The sequence below is a fragment of the Alligator mississippiensis genome, chromosome 1 (genome assembly GCF_030867095.1).
Source record: "Alligator mississippiensis isolate rAllMis1 chromosome 1, rAllMis1, whole genome shotgun sequence".
Lineage (NCBI taxonomy): Eukaryota > Metazoa > Chordata > Crocodylia > Alligatoridae > Alligator > Alligator mississippiensis.
The window spans coordinates 156754596-156768939 of record NC_081824.1 but is presented as its reverse complement, the minus strand read 5'-3'; the positions used below and the strand labels follow the sequence as shown (position 1 = coordinate 156768939).

Sequence of the window (14344 nt, the reverse complement as noted above, 5' to 3'; positions counted from 1 at the left end):
TTTGGACAAAAATAAATGAAATAAACATATCAAGCTTCCCTGTGGCCAACCAAAATTAGCTTAAAACGTTAGATTGCAACTGTATGGCAAATCTCAAATGGAAAATATTGTGATCTCTTTTTCCTGCCACCTCCTGATTTCTGTTTTTTTCTACTCTCTTTTCTACACAACATCTACTGTCAAATGCTCAGCATTCTGCCACTGAACTGAGTTCTATGGAAGGAGGAGAAGCTGGTGGCTACTGTCATTGACTTTAACAACTGTGCAAGACTCTGGAAGAAAATTATATTTCTGCTACTTGCACAAAGGAAAAAAAAAATCTTCCACTGTACTATCCAAACCCTACCATTCCTGTGTGAGCCTTTCACTTCAGTGTGAAAGCATAGTCAGGAGGGTTAGGGACAGCAGTTACATATAAACCAGTTTAAGTGATCAGAATCTAGTTCCAACCTGTAACAGAATAGAAGTTCATTGCACGTAAACTACTTTCAAAATAGCTGAACCCAATTTAAGATAAATCTGAAGGGATGTAGTATCAGATTCAACTGATTTAGGTTAAGCCAGTTTATGGAACTTATGTTCCAGATCCCCTCCTGACTCAAGTTAACTCACAGTCTCCCAGCATCCCAGGATGCTTTGCAGCTCTGGGCTATGCTATCTGCTCCAGTGGAGCAGGGCTGGCTCCATCCCCAACTGTCACAGAGCTGAACCAATAAAGCCTGCAGTGGAAATCCTAGCCATGTCACCAGGCTGGGGGAGAAGGAGGAAGTCCTCATGGTGAGAACTTTCTCCCTGTGCACCATGCAGACCTCAGCTGGGAGGGCTGATGCCAGGCTGGGGAGATGAGTTCTTCCCCCATGTGTCTGCCTGTCAGAGGTAGGTGGCTAGGCAATCCCAGCCCTGCTCTCCAGGCTGTGGGGGTAGGTGAGGGGAAAGAAGGAAAGGCAAAAAGCAGACCCTGGCTGGGCAGGCTGATATTAGGGTGGGGATGCATTAACACCCACCCCTGAGAGGCAGGCAGCTAGGGAGGGGGTGGGACTGGGGAAAGATTTTCTACTGGCTCTCCCCTCCAGTGTTGTCATGAGACGTAGTGCATATGAGTACCCACAGCCTCCTGACCTGGGCCACTGCAGGCTTCTGCTGGTCTTGGCCACCTAAACACTGAACATCAGTTCAGTTTTTTTTTGTCAGCTTAATCCACACAGTTTAGAAAAACCTATGAAGATGTAATAATTTCTTCCTTGGGCTTTTTGAACCCCTGTACTTAAGTTATACGGTAATTATAGGAGCGCACACATACTCAGCTTTGCAACTAGGGGTAGACTTGAGGACCATTGTCCTCTAGACTAAGGGCTATTACAATGTGGCCCATGGACCAAATGCAGTCTGCAAGTCCCTTCCATGTGGCCCATCATCCAGGACTACCCTCTGAAACAACCCTTCAGGGGCAAAACTTTGGAACCCCTTGCTCTAGATTTGTGGTTTTCAACTTACGGTCCACACACCCCTGGGGGTCCACAGATTATGTCTAAGGAGCCTGCAAAAGATGACTATGATCAATCAAAAGTATGTGAATACTCACACTTACAATTCAAAGGGGTCCACACCACCATTTGTAATTTCCAAAGAGTTCCACACATCCATTAGAAGTTTTTTAGTGGTCCACAAATGAAAAAAGGCTGAAAACCACTGTTCCAGATAATTGAGTTAGGACTACAATATGTGCTCCTTCTCTTTTTCCAGTAAACTACTTGCCCTTGAGCTTGAGGATGGATTCTTCCCTTACAAACTTTGTAAAGATCTTTTCATAATTAATATATGTGAATTGCTTTCTAGTAACCATCAGATACTAGCTCCAACAGAGTTGAAGCCTTGAAGCTCATAAGCAGTCATATTATCTATCTCCATAATTATTTAGTACTGCACTGTGACCAGCTGTGGAGTAGTGTAAAAAATGTTTACTTTTGATTATGGAAACCCAATAAATCCTTTTTATGGGCATTATTCCAAGAAGGGGAACGGACAATATGTTTTTTGGCTTTAATGTCCTGCAATCATTTCTCCATATTACAAACACACACACACACACACACACACATATATTCTAATATTATAAAAGCCTTAATCTGTCTGTCTGTCTCTCTGTCTGTAATGCTTTATTCATGCTCTGATTGGCTGACAAACAGCCAATCAGAGTGTGAAGAAGCATTCGAACAGGTGGCACTCTGCTGCCATGATAGTGGGGACACAGGGGATGGAGCAGGAGGGGAAGGCCAGCAGCGCTAGCCTCACCCTACCTGCTCTGCTCCCTGCAGGTGGCGAAAAGGGAGCAGGGGGGGAAATGCCTCCAGAGCTGGCCTTGTCCCCCACACTTGCTCCTTGGAGGTCAGCGGCAGCAGCATGGGGGGCAGGGAGTGGGGTCAGGATGCCATGGAGGCCACCAGCGCTGGTCTTGGCCTGCTGCTCCCCCCTTCTGGCATCACCACCTGCAGAGCCGACCTGGCAGGGGGTAGGGAGGAACAGGCCCAATACGGGAGGGGGGAAGGAGCAGATGTACTGTGGCAGCAGTGGTGATGGGGAAGGGGAGGAGTGGACCCAGGCCCAATGCAGAGGGAGAGCAGGCCCGATGTGGGGGGGTGGAGAATGGGTCCTCGGCTGTGGCAGGAGGGAGCAACAGGCCTGGCCTGACACAGCAATAGCTGCAGGAGGGTAGGAGTGGATCTCCTCTCCCACTTGGCCTCGGCCCACACCTCCCCCCCACCACATCAGTCCCGAGTCCACTCCTCCCATCCCCTTGCCATGGCTGGGCCAGGCCAGACCCACTGCTCCCCTCCCCCCACTGTGGCAGCCCAGCTTCTCCCCACCCTCGGGCTCAATCATCCCGTTCATCGGGCCTGGGCCCACTCCTCCTCTCCCCCGACTGCTGGAGTGGGGGGGGGGAGGGGACAGGCCCGGACCCCAAGCAGCAGGAGTGAAATGGGGAGCGGGACTGGATGGGCGGGGCATGGGGCTCCATCCCCACTTGCTCCCCCCCCATCATTCTTGCTGGGCAATTGGCTAGCACATACACACACACACATAAGATTGGCAGGTGGATGGTATTCAATAGCTCACTTACCCTTTGTCATTGTTTTCACATTACAGATTACTGGTACATATTGCTAATAAGATCCTCAGTAGAAAATATTAAATGTTATTCACTCCTAGAAACATAGCAAATTAAAACTAATTACATGTACCACCATAGAATCACAAATTGGTTTTGATACTACCAGAGGAAGCTAAAAAGCCAGTGACAGAAAACAGGAGGCTCTGGACTTTATAATCTAATATAAAATAGACAAATATTAGAAAAAGCAGTCTAGCTTTGTGACAGCTACATTTTAATAGCACAGTTATACTGAATAAAAGTATCAATATTTGATTTGGGATCAATATTTGATCCTGGATCAAATATTGATTATTGATGCAATGTGAAGTTTTGTGTGATCATTGATCACATAAACTTTTCAGTCAATTGCCATGTCCTTGCAGCCTGCCAATTTACTCCCATTCTAGTCAGGAAAACTTAAGAGCAGCACTGGGGTAGGGCACTCATTGGGTGCATCTGCATGTGCTATTATGGAGAAGAAATCATTTCTGGTACAATTGGCACTGGAGTCACCTTGGCAGCACTTCTTATATATGTGCCAAGGACTGCAGCACTTTGAACCAAGGTGGAGCAGCCCAAGGCTGGCAGGGGGAATGGGGATGAGCCCCAGGCTCTGGATGGCAGCATCAGGTGGTGGAGGGACTGGCTGGGGCATGAGGAAACTAAAGTGTGGAGTTAAGTGGTAGGTACTTTAGCAACCTCATACCCCAACCGGCACCTGCCATTGTCTACACATGCATTTAAGTGCATGCAAGTACTGCACTGTAAGACAGTACTGTTCCTAACAGTACTATCCTATGGCAGAGTTGATTGATTTTCTCTGCCCTAATACCAGTGCACACATAAACAGTGATGCTTTACTGTGGAGCTAATTATTTGACTCCACAGTAAAGTGCTCCACAGTAGATGCACCCAATCAGGACCAGACTAAGCCATTTCTGTAGCTTAATTATTACATGTGGCTACAGGCAGCATAAGAATGGATAGGCAAGGCTTTTTATTCTTGGAAGATGCCCTGAGTACAGTGGGCAGGCAATGTAACCATTGTCAATGAGAGTAATTCCCCCTATCTTCCCACAAGGCAAAATATTTTTAAATCAACAAATGTAAATTTGTTGAAGCCACAACTTTTTGCAGGAGCTTGTCTCTTTTAAGGAAACACTTTTGATCATGAAGTTTTCTTTGGCCCAAGATGTAATTTCTGGTGAAAATGGGAAAGATGTCTCCCAGAACAGCATATAGTAGTTAAGACATTAATCTGGGATATGAGAGGATAGGAGAGCAAACACTTGAACTTTTCTCCCCTAAATCCCAGGCAAGTTCCTTTTTCCCCAAGAATACTGGGACACAAGTATACATACAATTGTTCATACAAACTTCAAAAGGTTTTGGTTTCCTTCAACAAAGAACAGAAATCATTTTCACTTGAAAAATGTTGTGAGATGAGAATGCTGTTTGCTGCCTAATTTTTAATGACATTTTTGTCTGAATAAGGACTTGACATCAAGCCCACCATTGGCATTGCATATGTTCATAGTTCTTAAACTTTAACTCACAAGAAAAATACCCATGTCTGCTCTACATAATCTACTTTGCCTCCAAATGCAGGGGATTTGAACACTGGTGCAAATATTCAAGATTATTCCTAAAAGTTACAGATACTCCTTCCAGAGGGATTTTTAGATTCAGAAGATTAAGTTAACTAAAACATGGAGGGACTGTCATAGCATATAGTCAAAAGAATGGCACCAATGGCTCCTGGGAACCCTGCCCTAGCACCCTATTCCTAAAACGGTGCCTAACTGGATGATAATTAGAAAGTGCTATATGGAATATGTGGAGTTTCCTGTGTCACTCAATTCTACCTCCATTCTCACAGAATAGAAATTTCACTTTCAGCTCTAAACATAACACAATACAGTATGAAATATCTGTGAACAAACTCAGTCTCTTTCCAGAATACAACATACGTCTAATAACATTTAATGAAATGTAGAGAACTGCTTGTGACTATAAGACTTTTGGGGTTGGTTTTTCAATCCATTACACTGGATATGCTGCTGTGATTCAGTGGAAAGGAAACAATGGTTTAAATGGCATGGTGAATCAAATCTATTATACAGCATAGCCAACTCACATTATCAGCAAGTATTTCTATTTATACTGTTATTGGGGTTTTTTGTTGTTGTTGTTCTTAGTGAATCTAGGGTGACATTCATCCCATACTCAGCAGGTCAACACAAAGCTTAATGTTATTAAAATCCCACTTAAGTCCCATTTTGTTGGTATAAGTGGGATGCAAATGGTTCATAGGCCTTGTGTTGTCGCTTTGTATAGGGGAGATTTTTACTCAGTGCTCATCTGCATTACCAGAATCATAGCTCTGGAAAATCTGCTGGTATTTCTGGAATCCTCTAAGCCATTCCTCATCTTTTTTTTTTTCTTTTTTTTTTTTTTAAAGGGTCACCTTTCCTGAAGTGGAAACATGACTCTTACTGGACCATAAAATATACAAAAATCAAGGTGTTCTATTCTCCTCTTTCCTTTAAGAAGCAAATTAATCTGAAGGGCATAAAATGTTTTCAGAAGAATTTTTCCTTTGATCAGCCAAGATGATAGAAATAAATTGCAAAATGAATGTTCAGTTGTACTTTTTGACACACTGCTGCAGTTTGGATGTCAAACATCAACCACTAAGTCTATACCTTCTTCTAGTCCAGTGGTTCTCAATGTTTTTAAACTCAAGGCACCCCTCCAAAACTTTTATAATTTAGCACAGGGGTGTCCAACCTTTTTGAATGTGAGGCCGGATCATAAACATTTTATCACCTAGTGGGCCAGCGAGCCATATTCAAAGACCTCACAGGAAGCGGTATCACATCACCGCCCTGCCCCCCTCCCCCCCAACAAAAGTACAGTGTTTACTTTCATTTCCTATCACAGCACCACGGGCCTCAGAAAATGACTTGGGAGGGCCACATGGTGGCCTGCGGGCCTTATGTTGGACAAGCCTGATTTAGCAGCATCTATTTGAAAAACTAATATACATTTATCATTAATACTGTAATATAAACATTGTAATTACATTATTAATATTTTACTGATTAGCCTATTATCATTTTATTATATTCCCTTCACCACCACTGCCACCAAAGCTAGGTAGAATTATGCCATGTACTCTCTGTGGAAGCAGGCAGGGAAGCAGCTGTGGCAGGACCATATGCTCTTACCACAGCCCTTCCTGGTCAAACCCTTTACAGTATGTACCTAGAAAGAGGCACATAGCACCAGTGGAATGATGCTGCATACCTCTTTTCAGGAGGCACATGGAAGCCCGACTGTGAAGCAGCTGCAGCAGAAAGACACACTAGCCTGAACACTGATGCCCATTGATCCTCAGTACAAAAAAAATTCAACTTGCACAGAAGTCAAGAATAAAAGATAAAGTACCTCCACCCTTTACCTTCAAAACTATCTTAAATTCCTTGATAACTTATTTCACCAACTTAAATTCATTTTTATTTGCTTAGCCAGTTCAAGTGTTTTGAATAAAAATACAAATTGAAAAAAAATGAAAATATATCCATCTTTTTTTTTCCTATAATAAACTGTAACTTTTAGAAAAGGCACTTTATCTATAAACTAATAGTATATTGTTTTAGATGTGTATATGCATGGTAGAACTCATTACAATATTTAGGCATTGGTAATTTTAGGTAATTTTTAAATATTTCTATTTTATTTAGAAATGTTTCTCTCTGAAGCCTAAACCATTTGACATATGCTACAAACAGGGACCTGGGGGGAAAAAGAAATAAAACCCAGAACAAATATAAATTTAAAATAATGCTCTTTAAACTACTTCTAAAATAGATTTTTGTCCTCTCTGTGGCTTGTACCATACAGAAAACATCCAATTACTGGTATAATACTTTGATTTAAATATCAGTAGTGAAAAATCAGTTAAGTCACTCTGAACTCATACTGATTAAAAACATTGTGCCCTTTGTTAGAATTTCAGATTCTATAAATGCATGCACTTATAGTTATATTAATAAAATACAGCATAATTTTAGGGTGTCATTTTAGTATGGCAAGAATACACGTCACACAAGCCAAGGACAAGAATACATTTGACAGTATTCCTAATAAGAAAGAGTTTGCATTCTGCAGGTGCTTGTACATGTGATGAAATTGGCCATTTAAGTGGTTTAATCACCTTTTTTTATGGTGTCAGTGTTTACACTTGTGACAGCGTATTATGTTTTAATTTTGTCACACTGTACATTGTGGGGGTGTATTTCACTTTAAATGACTTTGTTACAAAGCAAAATAAAACACATAACAATGTATTTTAGTTTGCTACATAAATTGCAGTGATAATACATCCGGAGAAGGTGGTGGGGATGGTACACGGGATGCTGGTTGCCCAGGTGTGCTTGGGGAAACTTGGGCTTGGCAGGCTTCCAGCTCCCTGTGCACCATTCTTTCCACCTTTTCCTGCCACCAGCACACTCAGCCACCCTCTTTCTGCCTTCCCACACAGCCCCAGGGGCAAGCCAGACCATTCCCAGGCAGTCTCAGGCAGTGGGAGGGCAGTGGGGATGGTGCATGGGGTGCTGGAAGCCTGCCACACCTGAGCTTCCCCTAGCACTCCCAGGCTTCCAGCACTCGGTACACCATTGGATTGGGCTGGGCGTTGAATGTGACCTGGGACAGCACCCTCTCACTAGCACCCTGCCTGGGGGGTCCTGCTACCATGGAGGGAAACACTACCCCCCACCCCCTGTAGCTCCGGGGCTGTGTGACTTGGCAGCAGCTCATGTGGGCAGGTGTCGTCAAGGGGAAAAACAAAAAAGTGGCAAGGGGCCCGCTTATTTTTTTTTCTGGCAGAGCCTGCCTGCCTCTCCCACAGCTGGGGGGTGAGCTGCTGGTGGACCCTGAGTTGCAGGGGGCCCCGGACCATCTGTCCATGGTGGTGGCACCCCCTGGACAGCACCTGCCCACTAGAACCCCACCTGGGCAATCCCAGGGGGAACTGTCACAGGAGCTGCTGCTGTGTTGCTCAGCCCCTGAGCTGTGAGGTGACCTGGTCTTTCCCTCCATGGTGACGGCACCCCCCAGGACTGCCTAAGCAAGGTGCTAGTGGGTGGGTGTAGGCCAGGGGGTGCCACTGCCATGGACGGAAGGGCTGTGCCCACCAGCAGCTTGCCCCCCAGCTGCGGGAGACGTGGGCAGGCTTGGTGGGGGAAGGAATCAGGCCCCTTGCCGCTTTTTCTTTTTCTGGCAGAGCCTGCCTGCAGCTGACAGGGTGAGCTGCTGGCAGGCTGTCACTGTTCTGTAACAGTGATAAAAATCTCTAAATTGAAATGGTGGGTTTTAAATTGACAATTAAAAACCTACCATTTCAATTTAGGGAGAACTAAACCCTAGTAACATATACAAGTGGCCTGCAAATCTAAAATCCAAATGCAGATAAAAAGTTCTATAACATTCATGATGAAAAAACTGCTATAAACTCAGTACAGTACAGGGCATCTACCAGCACTTCGTGAGCAAAGAACACAGAACTATAAGAAGACTAGAACCAAGGAAATAACTTTATTAGGGGTGGTCAGTCAAGCAAGCCAAAAAATACCAAAAGAGACAAAACCCTTGTATCTGCAAACACTATATTTTAAGCATATGGGCAGTTGCATGGATTTCAAGTTAAATATTTGTATAAGCATATGTATGTTTGAGGTCCAAGTAATTAAGCTGTATTTTTAAATGTTTATACATAATAGGAATAAAAGAAGATAAAATGATAAACTGCATTCATAAGTAGCATATATAGGACAACTTTAAAGTTAGGTTCTCAGAAGAAAAATAATAAAAACTAAGAATTCTCTAGAGTCAGGATCAAAAGTTATAGTAAAGCTGAAAATTGTTCGTTTTATTCCTGTGATTTAATCCACAAAAGGAATATATCCTTTTTTTTTTTTTTTTTAATCTCCCTTTCAAGTTTGGGTTGGCTTAAACCAAATTTAGTGTGACACTTTCATTTATAAAATATTTAAACTGTGTTTGGTTATTTGCTGTGGTATTGTTAGAAATTAGACTATTTCTTTTGAGCTTTTTGTTAAAGTATCTCTCTGTCTCAAGTATGACAATGACAGTCTTGGTTTAAGTCTGTCCAGTTAGATTTCTTGGGGGTGTTCTATACAGATGCACATTAATAATGTTTATATCCAGCTGCAGCAGAGCTGGGATGTTATTTTCTATTATGTCAGAAAATTGTTCGGTGCTCTTAGCTTCAGGGGTTCTTAGAATCCTGATATTTCTAGAGGGGATTTGATTTCTAAGCATCTTAATGTATCTACTCAGGATCTATGCTTGAAAAAAATACTATATTTTTTTTCAATGCATTTCCAATGACATGTTCACTTTTTCTTACTCCACATGTTCACAAGTGTTCTCCTGTGACCTATGTCTGGGACTGAAATTGTGAATTCTAATCCCTTCAATGCTGCTACATGCTATAATTTTAATATGGATATTTAGTTGGGTTTGTAACACCAACTTCCCTCAATCTGTGAATATCAAAAACCTCTTTTTTAAAGAAGTAGGCAGGGAGCAGGCAGGTAGGCAGAAGTAAGCAGGGGTTTTTCAGACATCAGTGCACAAACTTCAGTTTGAAAGTTTCCAATTACTGTTTCTAATTAAAACCTTTCTGGCAATCCAAAGGTTATGAAGTGCCTCAATGAATTAATGCAAAAAAAGATAAAATAATACATAAATCATAAAGACATGTTAAATTACAAAATTACCTGACATTTGTGCTCTCAAGGGATGATAATGTCTCTCCTGAGACATGAAAACTTTTTCTCTCTGATGTTATGTTTCAAAATCTCTCCGTACAGCACTAAATTTCAAAGAGAAATAGAATAGAACCCCATTTATTTATTTTTGTATGTAACCTGGGTGCATGCAACTATGTGCTCAATAAAAGAGATAGGTAGCTAGACAGAAGTGCTGAGAGAGGGATCTGTAACATACTGGCCAGTTTCCTCTATTACCTATAAAGTTAGGCCAGGACCAGGAATAGCTTAACTGTATACAAATTTATTAATGTTTACAGGGAACCTTAAAAAGATAGCTATTAATATACAGCTGTTTACAGATATTTACAGATTTATAAGAAAGTATTGGTAAATATGTGCAACAACAACAGGAAAAAATAGCTAGGCAGATAAACACAGGTGTCAACAGGTAAGTTCAAGCAAGAACAATAACACCACTTAGATACAGATAAACCGCAACTTCCTGACGTAACCCAGGCCACATTGGAGAATAACAATATATGTATATAGCTATAGCTATATCTATCTATTGAATGATTGATTGATATAGATATATAACTGTTTACAAAATGGGTGGTGCAAGTCTTCCCCCACTTTCCAGGTACCCACATGGCTGAGAATATTGGGTGTTCCCCTAGGAGGAGGAAGGTCCCAGTACCTCCTCAGCCCCAGATGGGCCCACCTGGTCCCTGGTCCCTCAGAACCCCCTTTCAAGGCTTCCTCCCCTGTGAGGACCCATTCCCTGGGTACTCATGGGTTCATGGAACAGGCTGGGAGAGCTCCCGGAGCCGTGGGTGCCTTGTTGGGGCCACCCAGGGCCCTGCCTTCTGTCCTCTGTTGGGGCACAGGATGCCTCGTGAAGGTCCTGACACCTGGGCCTTGCTTCTGCCTTCTGTTGGGGCTTGGGCTGGTGGCCAGGGTCTGGTGGCTCCATGCACCACTGTGTGCACTGGGTGTCCAGGAACCCAAGCTTCCTCCTGCAGCTCGCAGGGTCTGCCCTGTGCACCACTCTGTACACCACTGGGGCTGTAGCCAAAGCCACCAAGGCTCCAGCCCCACCAAGGGGGTCTTCCAGGGCTCTTCTGGGATACCACTTCCACCCACTAAGCAGCTGTCCCTAGCTCTTCCGAGCTCTGCCTGCTTCTTTGTCCCTCGATGCATCTGTCATGTACTGGGCACACAGCTCCATTTATTCACTCTGGAGGTTCTGCCCTCAAAGGCTACCTGGACCTCCAGAACGCAGGCTTCAATCTGGTCTGGGAGGCTCTTTGCCCCCGCTCCATGTGAAGGACAAGGTTGGCCCCACCCAGCCCTTACCTGATTGGTGGATGGGCTCCACCAATCAAAAAGAAGATTTTCCAAGCCCATTCAAGCTGGGCTGTGTCACTAAGTCTATCACCTGTATCTAGTTTTAAGTTTGTCTTTATATATCTGGTGTCAGGGATTCTGAGGCTTCCAAGAGAAATCTCAACTTGCTTGAACTATGTCTGCCTAAGAAGTACAGTTTGGAAGGCTCACAGTTCTGTAACGTATCTTTGGCTTTTACCTATATCTTTCATTTATTACCAATGTTTTGGGTCCAGTACTCTTTATCTATGCTCCAGACTCTAGAATAAATATTAGAGAATGCAATTATTCTCTATCTCTTGATCTTAAGAGCTGGAGCTAGCTGTCTTTTTTAGATGTACTATTTTGGTATGCTATTTATTGAGGGTTATTGTCAATTCAGCAATTAAATTATTATTTTTTTTAAAGATATGCCAATACAATTTACACCTAATTTAGAATTACGGAGATATTGAGCACGTCTACATATGCATTTGATCTGAGATCAGTTTACTTGTGAGTAAACTACTTGCAAGTAAAAGCTTTGATATGAAGACAGTTTGTTGTGATATTAAGGTATTTTACTCCTGTCTTATCAGGTTCTACATTATACATTACATTTTTCAACATTTGCTAAAGCAAGTACTAAATGATTCCACAGTACCCACCAGGACTGCTCTGTCCCAGTGGCTCAAGGGTCGTTTCCAAACCTACTGCACTGTATCAATGAGCTACTGCACAGTAGTTTCATCACAGAGTTACAGTTCATGCCCACTGATGCTATGTCACTGTAGCTAGACATGCCCACTCTCAGTTTGGGATTCAGTGTAGTTCCCCTCACTCCATGCTTGTCTTCTGGGCATGCATAGAAAACTGCATTTTGGCTGAGTAGCTGCCCAGAGGAAGAGAATCACCCAGGCATCCACATAGTGCTGGGCAGGTCCTGGAACTTTGGGCACAGATAAAAGCATGGAGGTGCATGCATGAGGGATGGGGATGGGTGGAGGCTGGGAGAGAAGGAGTGTCCCAACTTAAAGCCCAGTAACACATAACCAGGAAGTGGGAGATTTGGGTTCCAAGTCCTCCCCCCCCCCAGTGGGATTTAAATTTCTGTATTCTGTGTCCCAGAAAAATGCTCTAACAGCAAAGGCTACAGGTCAAGAATGGCCAAAGGGTGCCCTTCTTTTGAAATTGGCTCACTGACAAGCTAGGAGGGTATAGGCAAAGAGGCTAGAAGAAAGGAAGCCAGGTGGAGGTTGGCTGAGTGGGATGGGACTCTCGCCTAGAAGGGCAGGCCCTGGGATCTACCCCAGGGCCCAGTGGTGCAGAAACAGTGCAGAAAACAGTTTCAATGCTGTCTATCCATTTTATTCAATGATATTAAATGCAAGGTGCAAGTAGGCAATGTTTAGCTGGTTGTCTGATGGCTAGAGAACTTTGCTAGGAAGCAGGAGACAGGTTCAAATTCCCTCTGGGTGAGGAACCTATAACCTAGGGTTCTGTTTCCTAGTCAAGTGCCTTAATCACTCAGATGATTGACTGAAAGGTAAAAGACGCCTCCATCATCACCCCTCACCTCAGCTTCCAGAAAATCCAAACACAGGGTGATCCTACTTTGCCACAGTTGGGTATACAACTCCTCACTGTGAAGAAATGCCCAAACTGTAGTTATCTGGCTAAAAAACTGCAACTTTGACATATGAAGGAAAAATAGGATGTTTGTCTGTTAATTCTGCATCTGTAAAATGAGTAACTGTACTTGATCATTCAACCCTCACCCAAGGGACAAATTTTCCTCGTTACTATAGCATTTCCCGAACTGTGTGAGTTTATAACTCACTGTAGCAGGGTTCACCACTCTCATGCCCGCCGATTTCAGCTGCCACTTCCCCACCTTCATTCACTGACCTCAATTCAGCTGCCACTAGGGGGAAAATCTGCCCCCTCTGTCCACTCCCCTCACTGGCAGCAATCCAGCAAAATAATGGTGTGGCAAGCCCTTGTGCTTGGCTCCAAACATGAGATCACTTTCCAGCCTCTTTCTATGAAGCAAGAACATTAGAGTTTCATGTGCACCCCCAAGGCAGCTCCTGAGAATAGTGTGGTGCAGGAAGCAGAGATAGTGGGATGCTAAAGGACCAACCAACTACTGTGCTCTGCCTGAGAGTGTAAATGTATCACGAAGGGCTTCACAGTGAACTACTTCAAAGCTGGTCCCATTTTCTCCCCAGAGTCATTGTTTAAGCAAAACATCACAATTTGAAGTCTTCCTTGTCTGCATACTTCTGTATCATTGCTTTTTGGAGCACTTTAAAAGCATGTGGAGTGCTTTATATGTTGCATCTGTCCATACACGTGGTAAGAAATGTGTTATGAATGTGGTTATTGTGCTTTTCAATATATAAGCTGACACACTATTTCCTAATACATGATTTAAAAACTAGAGCTGTGAGCCTTTTTTAAGACGCGAGGGAAGTAGGTAGACATATAATACATAGAGGTGTTTTTGTTTGTTTGTTTCTTAACTGAATTTATCTAACTGTTTAAACAGCGTTGTCCAAATTTAAATCAATATTGGTATTTGCAGTTTATTCAACTGCTATTCCTGAGTTCCAACCCTAGCCTGCTAGTTTGTCATCATAATGGCAGTGGTTCAACTAGCTGAAATTTTCATTAGAGGTAGTGGTGTTGGCTTCAAGATCATACCCCATTACATCCCCCATAAATGGAACATGTAGCAATACATTATTTTTTCCTACTTTCAAAGATACCAGACACAGTAGGAGAGTCATGTTGCTGCTATTTCTTCTTTTGACAGATTTTAGATTTACGACTGCAAGGTACCTCTTTTCATTGTTACATCTTCCCAAGTTAAAGCTGTTTGAAATTCATTATGGAAAATTCCTTGATTAGAGGAGGTCCATATTTGTAATGGAAGCGCCTGTTTATCTCTCCTTTTTAGCTGTCTTTAATGGGATCATGGCGATTGCTGTCCCACACTTCTCCTTTGCCCTTTGTCCTTCCT

The 14344-nt window shown here is 43.1% G+C and overlaps 1 protein-coding gene across 6 annotated transcripts in view; it reads right to left on the bottom strand.

The window, feature by feature from the left end:
• The window catches only part of CHRM3 (cholinergic receptor muscarinic 3), a 528683-nt gene that overhangs the window by 307349 nt on the left and 206990 nt on the right, over window positions 1-14344 (bottom strand). The window contains exon 5 of one of the 6 annotated variants that reach the window (XM_059715730.1): window positions 9961-10055. The exons of the other annotated variants lie outside the window; for them this stretch is intronic. The gene's annotated coding sequence lies outside the window, so the exon portion shown is untranslated. The remainder of the gene's footprint in view (window positions 1-9960; window positions 10056-14344) is intronic. 6 annotated transcript variants of the gene reach the window in all.